The sequence below is a fragment of the Ambystoma mexicanum genome, chromosome 12 (genome assembly GCF_040938575.1).
Source record: "Ambystoma mexicanum isolate Mex_15411 chromosome 12, UKY_AmexF1_1, whole genome shotgun sequence".
Taxonomy (NCBI): Eukaryota; Metazoa; Chordata; class Amphibia; order Caudata; family Ambystomatidae; genus Ambystoma; species Ambystoma mexicanum.
The window spans coordinates 521,156,677-521,173,166 of NC_090936.1; positions in this window are offsets into that span (position 1 = coordinate 521,156,677).

Here is a 16,490-nt window from a genome sequence, read left to right on the forward strand (position 1 = left end):
TTTAAATGATAACATATTAACTGCCAAAATGTTTAATTAGCACCAATTTGGGATGGCAAAAATGATACTGCTTTTTTTGTTTTCAAGAAAGGGGTTTTTGCGCAGATGCTGGCTGTGTGTTTACGCATGCTGCATTGATATTCAGTTTGCTGTCAAAGGACAAGCATTTTGTTTATATGTTGCTACGCAACTTGGAGTAAGAGCATGGAACCTGAGGGTGCACAATGTCCTTTCTTTCAATGCGTCCTGATAAAGGCCTTTTGTTTATACATTGCTGAGCAACAGGCTGTGTGATTGGAGAGCGTAAGAACGTAAATAGTCCTTTACTCTAAAGCACTCAGGAAAGTCCACGTGCAGCAATGGTCACGCCCGAGGCAAATCAGTAACTATTAGGGCTCTTATCGGCATGGGTTGAGTTTGACGGCTGGTGCAGTGCTGAAAATGACAGCCACGATGCAGGATATTCACAGCAGGCAGTGGGTTTGTGCTGGTGGGTGAATCCTTCATCGCCAATTTGTAGTACCACACAGAGGCAGTATTAGGTGAGACTTATACGTTTATTGAAGTCTCAGTATAAACGCCCCCCAGCAGAGCATCCTCCTCCCATCAGGTTTCTCTCCAACAGTCACTCTTGCATTCTCATTCTAGCACTTACTCAAACACATACATTCCATGCATCCTCCCATCGCATTCCACACACTCCCGCCATCAAGCATACCACATACCCCATTATCACTATCTATGTATTTGAGATATCCTTCACATGCACACCCAGCCTATAAAAAAATCTATTGCAACTCTAGTGTTCGCAACACCAGCAGATTTGATCTCAAACCCCGTCGACGTGTAGTCGAGCAGAACTATAAGGTACCAACATTCCTCCTTCACCCTTTATAAGACCGATTACAATAGTCCCAATCGTTTCCCTAACTTCCACTGGCATGCTTCCGTATTTCAATGGTACTGCCACCACTTTCCTTGATAATACAATAGCGTTCATTCCAGACCACCAAGAAAGCTCCTTTAAACCTTTTCTTTGTTTAACTATGACGTAAATGTCCTTTTTGTGCTTTCATTACTATTTTCCACCTCACTTACAAGGAGGAATTGGCTTTTCTTTTTTTGCCAATCCTACTCACATGGTGCTAACTTCTCTCTGTAAACAAAAAACGTTCCAATGGTTAAATTTCATTCTTTTGCTAGTATCTGTACTAGCATAGGACACTCTCACTGACCTGCACAGGAGGCAATACGTCTTCAACAAATACCAAGACGTTCTGTGTAAAAAACAAAACACGTATATATTTTATTTTTATACATTTTTCAAAAACCAGAAGTCATAATTCAATTTTACAACAGTGTAGAAAATCAATATGGTGGTGTACACCACAGGGCCAACGTACCAAATAACAATTATATTAAAAAGGTCATGTGTATATTTCACTCCATACTACTCTCTTCCAAACAACCTCACTCAGTCCATTTATGGTCACACTTTATCAAACATCCAACATGTTTCTTTCCATTAATTCCATATAAAACCATGTTTTCTGGAAATTCATCAGGGAAAGCCCTGTGTAACTACCAACTTATCTAATGTAACTCTTTGTCATATACTATTCACAAATTGTACACAACAATTTCTACAACCATTTCTTATTGCACATCTATCCCGGGTCTCCGGTACTTCAGTGCCACCTGTGTTGGTTCTTCTGTGAAGGTGACCCAGATGGGTGCTCTTTCAATGTGCCTTGACTTGCACTTAAAAGATTTGTTCAAATGTACTTCTTAATTCTATCGAGCTGTCTTCAATGGGAACTGTTGTGACTAGTGGACAAGACTCTCCATAGCTAACAGCACTGCTCCTTAAGCTAGTTATCTTTTCAATTCCGCTTGTCTGGCCATCATGCAGAGCCAATCTCTATTATGCTCCTCGAGTGGTCTTCTGCCATGTACTGCCTTCTTACATCAATCTGCTTCTCCATGTGTTTTCGGGTCTGGCTCTGTCCGTACTTCTGGGTCCGGTCTAACTCCTCTCTGACAATCATGTATGCCATTTCACAATCTGGTTTATTGGACCAGTCTTCCTGCGTATACTTCACCACATGCTTCAATTCCTCATCCTCCACTGCATTCTTCCACTCTTTTTCTGACATCTCTGCTCCTGCTAGGTCACGCACACTCGCAACCTGTACGTCTAGACGCTTCTCTTCTCCTTCCATCAAAGCCTCTACAGGAGGCAACCTTGATAAGCATTGATAAACAATCAGCCACCAGGTTATTCTTTCCTTGAATGTGTACCACCGAGAAATACCATTTTGGTGTATTTGCTAACCTATTTGCAATTCTGTGTGTCGCCATACCCGACCCTGTAGTGGGTAACTGGTGTACAAGTGTTTTTTGGTCACTCCTTACCACAATCCCCCACAAATAAGAATTCAAATGTATTGCCGCCCAACAACCTGCCCATGCCTCCTTCTCAGAGTATTTTCTTTCACATTCCCTCAAGGCCTTTGAGGTGCATGCTATGGGTACTACCTCTCGTCTTTGCCTTTGGCTCAATACTGCACCTACAACTCTTTGACTGGTGTCAAGACTGGAGGGGGTATCTGTACTTCTGCCCTCTATAGGGTTGGGATAGGAGCACAGAGCACCCCAGACGAGGTTATCTATGGGGTAGCTATGGATGAGCAACCAAGGCTGAGACTCTTGGGATGTGATGCTCTCAGGTTTGATAGCAAATATATTCTCAACCTCCAAGTCACCCACCTCCTCTGCCTCCTCACCTGTGGATTCTTCGTCTGAGGAACTTCCGGAGGAAATCTGTCGTCTTTCTCGCCAGGAGTTGTTAGGCTTTTCTTTGCAGATTTTAGGGTATGCTCCTCTGGAAGCCACACTGCCTATTAGCGATAGGCTGGCAGTAGGGGCTCCCAGGGAGTCCACCCCACTTCAGGGAAAAGCCTTTGCATAAAAACCCTGATGTCGATCCTCTGATGGTAGATAATGGAATGACCGGGTAAATACTCTTCTTTAACTGTTGGTAGAACTTGAGAGCGTAGATTTTGAGAGCGTAGAAACTACGATACCCAGAAAGCACCGGACCCGGGAGAAAGAATAACCTGTTGCCGGTGAAACTTCAGGTAGGAACAGGAATAGCCGTGGATAAGGTAGGAAATACTCAGAGGCAAAAGGGCGGAAGAGGAGAGGAGGAAACCAGGAGACCGGCACCGAACCACTGACGAGACGGCGGCAGAAATGCCAGAGGAGCGTTAAGAGTAACGCAGAAGGAGAAAAACAAAGGCGAAAAGCCTAGAGAGGAAAGTTCAACTGAAGGCAAAAAGCGGAACACTCGAGCAGCGTGTAAACCCGACGGTGAATGCAGGGTTGCAATGCGCCGAGTGCTAGCTTCGACGCATCTTTAAACACGTCATCGCGAAGTCAGGGTGAAACACTAGAACGTTACACCGACTTCGCCAGAAGCATACTCAACTCATTTCCTCCTCCATCGTTCCCACAGCTTCCAGGGGGCTCGAATCATGACAGTATGACCCCTTTTCAATGGCGTCCCTCCTGGTTTTCCGGGGTGCTGCCTATGAAAAAGACGTAGGAGTCGAGGAGCCTTAAGATTCCCGGCTGGTTCCCAGGTCCTTGCTGACCAGGGATATCCTTTCCAGAGTATCAGGTACTGCAATGTTCCATTCTTGTATCTGGAATCAAGAATACGGGATACTTCATATTCTTGTGGAAGGATTGTCTTTGTGATTTCCTTTTTGTATCTCCTTTGATGGGGATCAGATATATATTCTTTAAGTAGTGATGAGTGGAATACAGGATGAATCCTTCGTAATGACTGAGGCAACAACAGCTTGAACGCTACTGGATTGATGCATTCTGTGATGGTAATTGGACCTATGTATCTTGGGGCAAATTTCCCGGGATGAATCCACATAGGTAGAAACTTGGTAGAAAGCCAAACCTTGGTTCCAATCTGCCATTCTGGATTAGGTCTTCTTCCTGGATCGGCCCACCTTTTGTATCTTTGTCGACTGTGTCTCAGAGCCTCTTGAGCCTTTTTATGGGTATCTTTCAGGATGCTTAAAACCTGATCAAGTGTGGGTGTTTTGGTAGGTTGGAATACGGAAAAAGGTAAGTGCCTGGGGTTGTACCCATAGGTACAATGGAACGGGATCATACCAATGGCTGAGTGAAAGGTGGTGTTGTATGAAAATTCAGCAACTGACAGGAGTTGATACCAGTTATCTTGTGCTTGATTACAGAAACACCTTAGGTACTGTTCCAGGGTATCGTTGAGACGTTCTGTTTGACCATTACTCTCTGGGTGAAATCCAGAGGACATGGCCTGCTGGATGTGGAGTTGCTTACAAAGAGAAGCCCAGAACTTGGAGGTGAATTGTGTTCCTCTGTCGGACACAATAGTAACAGGGACTCCATGGAGTCGGACTACTTCTCGGAGGAATACTTCTGCCGTTATGGAGGCAGAGGGTGTTCCTTTTAAGGCGGCAAAGTGATCCAATTAACTGAATGAATCCACTACCACCATGACCCATAGAATCAGGTAATTCCACTATGAAGTCCATTGATGTGTTGCCAGGGTCCGGTTGGAGGTTCCTCTTGTTGTAGAAGGCCCAATGGTTTGGCTGTGCTGTATTTGTTCTGAGCACATGTGGGACAAGAGGAAACATAACTTTTGACATCACTGACTACAGTAGGCCACCAAAAGTGTCTTCTGATTAGCTCAAGAGAGGCTGCTTGACCCTTGTGTCCTGCCGTAGGTGTATCATGACACCATGATAAGGCCCTAGATTGAAGTTCTTGAGTCGGTAGGTACAACTGGTTCTCCTTAAACCAGTATTTTCCTTTCTTGTTTAATGATTCCTCAAGGGGAATGGGGTTGTCTTTTTGGGCATCGTACACCTGTTGTAGAAACAGGTTAACGGCGCACACGAATCTCTTTCCTCATAACAAAAGCTCTTGTCCAATGTACATCCCGGACTCTTCTCCATAACTTCTGGATAGAGCGTCTGCTAATTGATTGTCTTTCCCAGGTACATAGGTGAGTTCAAAATCGAACTGAGAAGAATAATAAGCCCACCTTGCTTGACGTGAATTCCGACATTCCATTTGGTGTAGTATACTTAGGTTTCGGTGATCTGTACGTACACAAAAGGGATGTTGAGCCCCTTGTAACAGATGCCTCCATTCCTCACAGGCTCTTTTGATAGCGAGTAGTTCTTTTTCGAGTACTGAATATTTTTCACTTGAGGTTAATGTCTTCGAATAGTAGGCTATGGGGTGTTCCAATTGATCTTCCTTCTTCTATAAAAAGGACAGCACCTATAGCTCCTTGGGAGGTGTCGGTTTCCAGAATGAAAGGTAATGACTGGTCCGGTTGTCGGAGTACGGATGCTGAAGTAAAGGCTCTTTTCAATTGATTGAATGCCAAATCAGCCTCTGGGCTCCATGTAAACTTCACTCCCTTCTTTAATAACGCAGTGATGGGTAAAACCATTTCTGAGAACCTGCCGATAAACTTTCTATAAAATTTTGCTAGGCCCAAAAAACGTTGAACATCCTTGACTGACTCAGGTATAGGCCATTTGTTTATGGCTTCCGTCTTGTGTGGGTCCATCTCTATTAGATTAGCGCTTAGGATAAAGCCTAAATATGGGACAATGGTACCTTCAAATATGCATTTTTCTGGTTTGGCAAGAAGGTTGTTTTGACGAAGTCTTTGTAACACTTCTCTGACATGTTGACGATGGGTTTCCAGGGTGTTTGAAAAGATCAGTATATCGTCTAAGTATACAATAACTGATGTGAAGAGTAAATCTGCAAAGATCTTGTCCATAAATCGTTGGAGCTGAGCAGGAGCGTTGACCAAACCAAAAGGCATAACACAATACTCATAATGCCCCAGAGGTGTTCTGAATGCCGTCTTCCACTCGTCCCCTTTTTTTATTCTGAGCAGGTGATAGGCGCCTCTCAGGTCCAATTTGGTGAACCATTTGGCCCCTGAACTGCTTCCATGATATCCTTGATAAGAGGCATGGGATATCTATTTCTGATAGTATAGCTGTTTTAGACCTCTGTAATCTATGCATGGCCTAAGTTCTGTGGTCCCTTTTTTTGAAATGAAGAACAGTGATGCTCCCGCAGAGGAAGTGGATGTCTGAATTAATCCATTCTGAAGGTTTGTATTTAGGTATTCCCTCAAAGCTCCTTTTTCTGGGAGGGATAACGGGAACATACGCCCTAATGGAACCACCGCCACTGGCAGTAAGTCAATCTTACAGTCTTCTGGCCTGTGAGGAGGTAAAGGTCGGGGTTGCACGTCCAAAAAGATATCCGTGTAATCTTTGTATTGTGGAGGCACAATGTTCAAACTAAGTATAGGTACTGGTCTTTCTTGAGTTATGGTCTTTTCCGTTTGTGCAAAACAAAAACCAGAACAATATTCGGATTGGAATTCCACTGTATTAGCCTTCCAGTCAATACACGGATTATGTTTTCTGAGCCAAGGTATACCCAGTATAACTGGAAAATGTGCAGCCTTTATGAGATCGAAACCTAGTTGTTCTTGGTGGAAATGCATCTATACCGACAATTCCTGAGTTTCTTCAATGATGGGTCCTGACGTCAAGGGAGTGCCGTCTACACATTCAACTGGAATGGGCTGGGTCTTTACCTTCCTCGGTATGGACTGACTTCTGGCCCATTGATCGTCCATAGAATTGCCTGCAGCCCCACAGTCTAACATGGCAAGACACTCCACTCCAGGGTGGTTCACCCATTTGAGAAATATTTTAAACTCCATTAAAAGATGGGATGCGTCCAAAGTGACTGAAGGGGTAGGAAGACAGGGATTAGCAGTTTGAACCCCTTCCTTGTCCCTGTTCAGGGTCGGGGTCTGTCGTTTTCCGCTTTTCTGGGAGGAACTTCAGGGCAGTCTCGGAGTAAGTGCCTCTCCGAACCACAGTACAAACCGAGATTCAGGTCTTTCCTTCGCTTTCTTTCTGCTGCTGTTAATGGTCCTCTGGCTGGTCCGATCTGCATAGGTTCTTCGGAACAGGATGTTACGAATGTCTTCTCAGAAAGGATCAGGAGGTTAGGAGGTAACAGAGGGTAAGACTTGGGTCTTTTCTTTTCTGCTCGCCTTTCTGACAGGCGAAACTCAATCTGTAGAGCTAGTGTGACCAAATCCTGAAATGTGGAGGGTCTGGCAACTCTTGCCAGTTGGTCTTTTATTTCCTCTTGTAATCCTCTCCGGAATAAGGTTTGTTTAGTAGTATCCGGCCATCCGGTTTCTTGCGCCAGTCTTTGAAATGTGGATACATAAGATGGTACATCCGAAGTCCCTTGTTTGGTATCCAACAAGTTCTCATAGGAAGAATACTGTACTTCGGGTCTCTCAAAGCGGGTACGGAACAGCTGAACAAACTGACCGTAGTCATTCAACACAGGATCGGAACCGGTCACCAATGGGGTGGCCCATGCTACAGCATTACCCACCACATTAGATATAAGAAAGCCAACCTTGGCCTTATCCTGTTCAAATGCCTTAGTGCGAAATGTAAAGTATATCAAACATGCATCCAAGTACTCCTTGACCTTCCTTGGGTTTCCGTCATATTTGCCACATGATAGTGGTAACGGGGGGAGATCTCCTCTTACTTCCTCCCTCTGAAGTAACTGTTGTCTCATGGCGGTATTATCTGCTCTGAGAGCAGCATTATCAGTCTTGAGGTTCTGTACCTCAACATTGATCCCTTGGATAGCGTTCACCAACTCCTGGTATTGTTCAAGACTAGCCATCTTTTGGCGTTGCAAACTCTCAGGTTTGATAGCAAATATATTCTCAACCTCCAAGTCACCCACCTCCTCCGCCTCCTCACCTGTGGATTCTTCGTCTGAGGAACTTCCGGAGGAAATCTGTCGTCTTTCTCGCCAGGAGGAGTTAGGCTTTTCTTTGCAGATTTTAGGGTATGCTCCTCTGGAAGCCACACTGCCTATTAGCGATAAGCTGGCAGTAGGGGCTCCCAGGGAGTCCACCCCACTTCAGGGAAAAGCCTTTGCAGAAAAACCCTGATGTCGATCCTCTGATGGTAGATAATGGAATGACTGGGTAAATACTCTTCTTTAACTGTTGGTAGAACTTGAGAGCGTAGATCTTGAGAGCGTAGAAACTACGATACCCAGAAAGCACCGGACCCGGGAGAAAGAATAACCTGTTGCCGGTGAAACTTCAGGTAGGAACAGGAATAGCCGTGGATAAGGTAGGAAATACTTGGAGGCAAAGGGCGGAAGAGGAGAGGAGGAAACCAGGAGACCGGCACCGAACCACCGACGAGACGGCGGCAGAAATGCCAGATGAGCGTTAAGAGTAACGCAGAAGGAGAAAAACAAAGGCGAAAAGCCTAGATAGGAAAGTTCAACTGAAGGCAAAAAGCGGAACACTCGAGCAGCGTGTAAACCCGACGGTGAATGCAGGGTTGCAATGCGCCGAGTGCTAGCTTCGACGCATCTTTAAACACGTCATCGCGAAGTCAGGGTGAAACACTAGAACGTTACACCGACTTCGCCAGAAGCGTACTCAACTAATTTCCTCCTCCATCGTTCCCACAGCTTCCAGGGGGCTCGAATCATGACAGATGCAGGCTGGTTCTTAAGGACAGCGAGTCCCCAAGCCTTCACACAGGAATGTCCACCCGCTATGTTGGGTAATAACACAGCTTCTTTATATAAAATAAGGTTCAGATATAAAGACATAAATAATACACTTTGTATTCAGGCAACACTATTCTAATAATTGCACCAAAACACATACTCTGTGGTACCACGATATACTTGGATTCATTAAAAAATGCACCAATTGCTGACCGTTTTTAAAAAAAGCATGAGCATTGCTAAGCAAGATGTAACTTCATAGATCACTGTAGAAAAGTAGGTTAGTTTAGAAACATTGACAGTATCCTTTTGTTAGACTTAAATAGTGATACTCTGTGAGGATTCCCCCCACCTGGGCAACCTGTTAAGTTAAGTTGGACTTTATCTTGTATATTACGCCTAGTCCAAATAAGTTCAATAATGCTATGCTTTTCTTCTACAGGTCCCACTAACCCAAAGTACCTGAGATGCCAAGGGGAACGGTATCCAAGATGAATCTGGGACCCTTGGATGATTCCTGAGGCTGGAAGTTGTTTTTCCTCGTCACAGTACCTTTGGTGGCTTGGCAGGTGAAGTGGTGGAGATTCTTGCCTTTATTCGAAGAGACTTCTATAGGATGGACCCCCTTTGGCAGGAGTCGCTGGGATGTCGAGGTCAAGAGAAAAGAAGAAACCAAGCAGTGTCTGGAAGGCAGCACTTTCGGTCTTCCCAGTGGTCTCCGCTGGTGGGTTGTTACCCCAGCTGTGGATGTCACCGAACGTGAAACTTGCTGTAGACCCAGACAAGGCTTGGCTGAAGAAGAAAAGACCTCTGCGGACCTTGCATGCCTTTCGGTGATGGGTTCAGTGGCAGCTGTAGGTGTCGGGCTTATGGATTTTGCGCTTTACCGACTTTTGGTTCTTCAGTGCTGTAGGTGCAGAACGGACCACTGGATGGGTTCTGGCCTAGACTACTGGCCTGTGGACCCTCACCAAGTCTGGACCCTTGGGACATCGTCTTTGGATTTTGGTGGCGGGAAACCCACCAACAGACCCTCCTCTGCACACAGCAATCCTGGATCCTCTTTGGTGGATGTCATGTCATGGATGTCCCTTGAAGCATTCTTTTGCAACTCCGGTTGTCAAGCAGCACTATGCCAGGGTACCCACTCCTTTGGGCCATATGCAGCAATCTGGCTTCCAGTGGTCACAAACACTCCTGCAGACCCTGGGCGACACAACAGGACTTCTATGGATCATGATGTCCAGGCACTCTTCTTCTGGACTCATAAAGACCCCTTCTCCGGACAGCAGGCACACACGACTGGCTTCCAGGGTACTTCAGAAGAAGAGCAGCAGGTGCACAATGGTCTCTCGTAGCTCGGGAAAAGGTTGCCTATCAAAGGGAGAAGTCGTCCTTGCAGGGCTTCTCTGTCAAGATGAACTTGGCGAATCGGACCTGCAGCAGGGCTTCACCGGGCAAACCAACGGTCCAGAAGTTGCAGCAGCTGTCCTCTTCCAGCTCGTCTTCGGCTCTTTCGTTCCATTGGTCGACTCTGCCTTCCAAGCCAAGAGACATGCCTTTTATTCAGTTCTCTCCCATTAATTCCAGCCTAGCTGCCACTCACCCCGCAGGGTGGCTGCCAATCACCACAGAGTGCATTTGGGTATCCTAGGAGACTAAGCACAGCGAGTTTCGGGCACCTCCCTCACTTCCTGCCCACCCCAGACACTCGAGCGCCAGAGGCGGTCTTTACTCCTAAAGCCGCCAAAGGCGATGGAAAAATGGGACCAAACCTGGTTTGTCGTGCAGAGACAAACTCTAGAAGGACCTTTCCAAAAAGAAATGGTGAAAAAAGAAGACCGGGACATGTTTTTACAGAGGGGGCTCAGACGCCATCTTGAAAAACATGGCTCCCACGATTTAAAGTTACCGGAGCTACGAATAGTTTGCGGCCGGGGAAAATCATGGTTGTTCGTTGTAATACCACTGCCACCAGCCATTCTGAGAGGAAAGGGTAGCATTTGACTGCTACATGAGTATCTAGACAAATGGGATACCAGGTAACCCCTCCAGCACTCTCTTGTAAGATGGGGTGTGCTGGGTCTAGGAATTTAAGACTAGTTAAGTCAATTTCACTTTACTTTTTCTGGGAAACAGTAGTTTATCCCAGAGAAGGTATTTAAACCTAGGCAAAGCCTGAAAAGGTTTCCCTGTGCCGCTGCACTGAGGGTGCTGAGAGACACAAATGAAAAGATGATGCCTATGGAGTTGTTTAGACCCCATAACAAAAGAAAACACAAGGTGAAACACCCATCAAAATACATGAGAGAGTGGGGAAAAAGGTTCACACACTCTCCAGGTAAAAATAAATCAAGTCCTCAAAAGCCAGCAAAGTTGCTGGGGTTCTCTAAGGATGATTTAATCCACCCCTGGATGAATCTCCTTACTCCAGTCGGTCATACATTCTGGAGAGACCATCAGCATTTTGGTGATTACACCCTGACCTGTGTTCAATGGTAAAATCAAACCCCTTTACACTGATTGACCATCTTAACAATTTAGGATTTCCCCCCTTCATATGCATTAACCATCTCAAGGGTTGGTGGTCTGTCTGAATCAAAAAAATAGATCCATACAAGTATGGTGTAAACTTCTTCAGAGACCACACAATGGCAAAACACTCACGTTCTATGGTTGCCCAACTTGTCTCTAGTTCCTCCAGCTTCCTGCTGATGAAGCAGATTGGGTGTTCCCTGCCTTTCTCATCCAGCTGACTCAGAACTGCACCTATACCTGTATTGGAAGCATCTGTCTGCCCAATGAAGGTTTGGCTGTAGTCGGGAGCTCTTAAGACTGGAGCTTGACAAATGGCTTTCTTAAATCCTTCAAATGCCTTAGTGCACTCCTCATTCCACCTGACCTTCTTGGGGAATTTGGGTGAGGAGACCACATTCAAGGGAGAAGCTATGGTCCCATAGTTCTCTATGAAGTTCCTATAATAACCAGAGAGACCTAAAAAGGCTCTCACTTGGGTTTGAGTAGTGGGGGTGGCCCATTCTTGTACAGCTTGTACTTTGCTAGGCAATGGCCTTATTTCACCTCCTCCTACCTCATGTCCACAGTAGACCACTTTGCTCTGACCTATTTGACATTTACTTGCCTTTATGGTCAGATGGGCCTGCTCAAGAGCCTGCAATACATATCCTAAGTGGTCAACATGTTCTTTCCAAGTAGGGCTGAGCACTGCAATGTCATCCAGGTATGCCATGCAGAAGTCCTCCATCCCATTCAGAACTTGATTCACCATCCTTTGGAATGTAGCAGGTGCATTCTTTAATCCAAAAGGCATTACCTTAAACTGGTAGAGGCCTGCTGGGGGCGAAAATGCAGTTTTCTCCTTGGCATGGGCTGTCAGACCTATTTGCCAATAGCCTGAGGTTAGGTCAAATGTTCTGAGGTACTTGGCTGAACCAAGTTTGTCCACCAGCTCATCTGTCCTAGGTGAAGGATGGGCATCAGTCTTTAGGTCTGCGTTTAGTGCTATATAATCCACACAGAATCTCAACTCCTTGGATCCTGCCTTTGGTACTAGCACAACTGGACTAGACCAAGGACTTGCAGATGGCTCTGTTACCCCGAGATCAAGCATCTTGTTGACCTCTTCCTTTATGTGGGTTCTTACATGGTCTGACATTCTGTAACCTTTGCTTTTAACAGGTAAACCGTCACCAGTGAGAATATCATGCTGGCCCCAAGGGGTCAAGCCTGGTGATGGTGAAAACAGGGAGCCAAACTGATTTAACAGAGATTTGCACTCCTCCTGTTGTTCCAGTGTCAGATTAGAAGAGAGGTTAACTCCTTCTATCTTTCCATCTAAAGGTTGCTCCCTGAGGAGGTCAGGGTTCACTCTCCTCCTCCTCCTGAGCAGAGGCTAGAAGCAAAGCTCCCAGTTCTGGTCTAGAGACATAGGCTTTTAGACGGTTGGTGTGAAAGACCCTGGGGGCCTCCTTGGGGTTGCCTAAGTCCACCAAATAATTGACCTCCAAGTTTTCCCACAACCTTGAAGGGTCCAATCCATTTGTCCTGTAAGGCCCTCTGCCTTGTAGGTACCATAACTAGAACTAGCTGGTCTTGAGTAAACTCAACCATGTTGGCCTTCTGCTTCACCAGAGCCTGACCTGCTTTCAAGTTATCAGAAGCTTCTGTCATCATGTGTGTCATTCTCCTTCGGAGACCTAACTCATAGTCTGTGACTATCACTGGCTTGGGGGAAGGAGCTGTCTCCAATCCCTCCTTAATTAGGGCCAATGGGCCTCTAACTGGATGACCAAAGAGGAGCTCAAAAGGACTAAATCCAACTCCCTCTTGAGGGACTTCTCTATAAGCAAAGAGAAGGCATGGCAGTAGAAAGTCCCACTTTCTTCTAAGGGGTTCCTCTAAAGCACCTAGCATGCTCTTCATAGTATGGTTAAACCTCTCTTCCAACCCATTCGTCTGGGGATGGTAGGCAGTTGAGAACTTGTAAGTCACTCCACATGTTTTCCACATGGCCTGCATGTAGTGGGAGATAACATGTGATCCCATGTCAGAGATGACTTCCTTAGGAAAACCTACCCTGGTAAAAATGCCAAGTAGAGCCTTAGCAACTGCCCGAGCAGTAACAGTCCTCATAGGTATAGCTTCAGGATACCTAGTAGCATGATCAACTACAACCAATATGAATCGGTTGCCTGAAGAGGTTGTAGGGTCTAAGGGACCAACAATGTTGATTCATACCCTCTCAAAAGGAGCTCCCACTACTCGGAGAGGCACCAAAGGTGCCACATTCTTGGCTCCACTCTTGCCAGATATCTGACAAGTGTGACAGCTCCTACAGAATGTAACTACATCAGACCCCAACTTAGGCCAGTAGAAATAGAGAAATCCTTTCCTTGGTCTTCTTAAAGCTTAAGTGAGCAGCTCATGGCTAACTGTAGGAACTGGTGTCTTATCTCCTGAGGCACGACAAGTCTTCTGTAGTCCCCTGGGATAGACTCCGTAGGTTCACTGTAGAAGAGGCCATCCTCCCAGTATAACCTGTGCTTCCCTGGCTCTTGTCCGTCCAGCTGGGAAGCTGCCTGTTGGCGAAGTCCTTCAAGAGTAGGACACTCTTTGACCTCTGCTGAAGTCTGCCCTACAGGGGCCACCTTCTGACAGTAAAGACTGCAGCTCAGGATGGTCTTTAGGATCCAGATCTCCAACAGGGAGGAGGTCTTCTTCCAGCTCTGAAACTTCAGCAGCTGATTCAACCTCTCCTGGTTGTTTCTCACACTCTGCCTCAGCTGGCGGAGTAGTCACAGGTGTGACTTTAGACAGTCCTCTCAGGGATGTCCTGGTTTGATCCACAGGAGTGCTATCTTTCTTGTTTCCCGAGACCTTGGGTTCCCCTTTGTCTCCTTTTTTTCCCCTGGAAGTAGAAGTTGGCATTTCCTGTGGACTAGGTGTTATAGGTTCTCCTTTAACAACCTGTTGAGTCATCTAGGGTGACCTCTCTAGCCTTCCTTGTCTGTTCCCGTTTCCTTTTACTGGGAGGCCTGGGGGTGCTTGATACAACTCCAGGAGTCTTTAAGTCATTCCCCAGCAGGATTCTCCCAGGCACCTCACTTGGTACACTGACAGGTATCCTTACAGTCATATTGTTGCACTGGGTGAGAGCTGGTAGTCTTGGAAGCAGTTGGACAGGGCCTCCAGCAAGTTTAGTGAGGCCTTCTGTGCCTTAGCAACATCCTCGGGTTTGAAAAAGGTTTCATCCACCACTTTAATGCTGGCCCCTGTCACTCTAATGGCAGGCGTCTCCTGACCATTTACAAGTACACTGTCCTTGTAATATTCTTTTGTGTTATCTGGAATAGAATTATAGACATCTAAATTCTGCTGTTCCTACAGACCGAGGGACACGAAAGAAACACTGGCAGAGACTCCAATGGGGTCTTCAGCCAGTAGTTGAAAGTTTTCACTTGCCATATCTACTTTTCCCTCAGGGATGAAGGCTAAGGAGGCAGTGTGGACCCCTGAAGGTTTGCCCTTGCATCTGGGATCCCCTTTCACATGGTCAGTTGACCCACAAGCATAACATTTCCCAACTGTTTTGACAAATGGGGGCTTCTGCTGACCTACCTCTGGTTTGGCACCAGAGGTATCACTAGACTGATTTGGTTTCCCTTGTGGTTTACCCTTTTTCTGTTTGGGGCCCCCTTTTGGTTTGAAGGTATTAGAATTCTCTTTGCCATCTTTCTTTTGCTGCTTCTCTTCATCCTTTTTCTGAGTTGCCCCAGAATCCTTGCAAGTAACCCTTGGCAATCCACAAGTCAGCAGCTTTTGCTAGCTTCTTGGGATCAATCTCTTTAGAGTCAGCCAAATGCTGTCTCAGCTAAGGAGAGCAGGCATCAAAAATAGATTCCAACATAAAAAGATTTCTCATTCCTTCATAAGTGTTAACTCTGTAACCCTTTACCCAACCATCTGTTTTTCAAACAGGCACATACCCAGGTAGCCCAAGGTGTACCATCATTCTTTTTGAGGGTCCTTAACCTCTTACGGTACTGGAAAGGAGGTTTCCCAAATCTAGCTATCAAAGCTAGCTTCACATTTTCATACTCCAATCTTTCAAGTTCCCCCACCTCCATTACATCATCAGTTGCAACCTGGGGGAGCCTAGACAAAAGCCAAGGAATCAACTGATTCCATGTGAAACCCTGAATCCCATAGTTCTACTCAAAAGCACCCAACCAATCCAAAATATCAAGTTTCAACTCGTACATACTCCCAGCTTCCTTAGGCATGCAAGGGCTCGTAGGACTGGAAGACCTAGACTCTGGGATAGAAAAATGTTCAAGAGACAATTTCTTCATTTTAAGAGCATGTTGCATTTCCATTTCTCTGAGTTTGATTTCTTGATGTTTGTTTTCAGTTTGTATTTGGAGCCTGTTGATCTCTTAACTCGAGTCTCATTTTTTCAAGAGAGACAAATTCTGGACTTTGTACTGGTCCTGGTAGGCTAAAGGTTGAGGCCTAAGAGCTTGTTGAGGTAAAGAGGAGCTCACATCCCGAAACTCCTCTAACTCTTCTGACTCCTCAATAACATTAGAGTTAGACTCTGAATCATTATCAACATTTTCCACATTTTCTGAAGGAGTAGGTGTGACAGCCCTACTACTCAGACTTTGATGATTCAACAGTCTTTCAATCAATTCATTTTTCTTTCCTTTAGCAGGGAGCTTCCTGACCTTACACATTTCCTTCAGTTGATCTACTTTTAAAATGATCAGGGCTTCCTGTCTGAAGTTATCCATACTTGGCATGTTACAATTGTTTTTTTTAGTGGTGCTTAGCCTTATGAAGGTTACTATTCGAAGAAAAGTAAAGCAGAACTCTCAATGTAACAACTCTACAATGTATTCTCACCGATTGCCACCAGTGTAAGGCAGAGTTTGTATGCAGTTCCCTTTGGGACCACTACACACAACTATGACTACAGGTGTAAGCAAACCAACCTTTGGTATAAGTCTGTACTACACAGTTTTGTTAGCAGAGCTGAGCAGCCAGGCTTATCTCAAGAGGGGAATGTGCGCAGTAATGATTTTACACAGAGGTCTACAATCACAAGTGTTCAAACTCTTACACTCAAGGTTTCTTTGATAAATACGTATTAATTTATTTATCTGCCAGTTATAAAACATTCATAAGAAAGAGGCAATTATATAACACACACACACACATATACTTCAATTCTATTTCCGAATACATTTCAAGAGGAGTAAAAGGCAAAGGTTATTAGAACATGA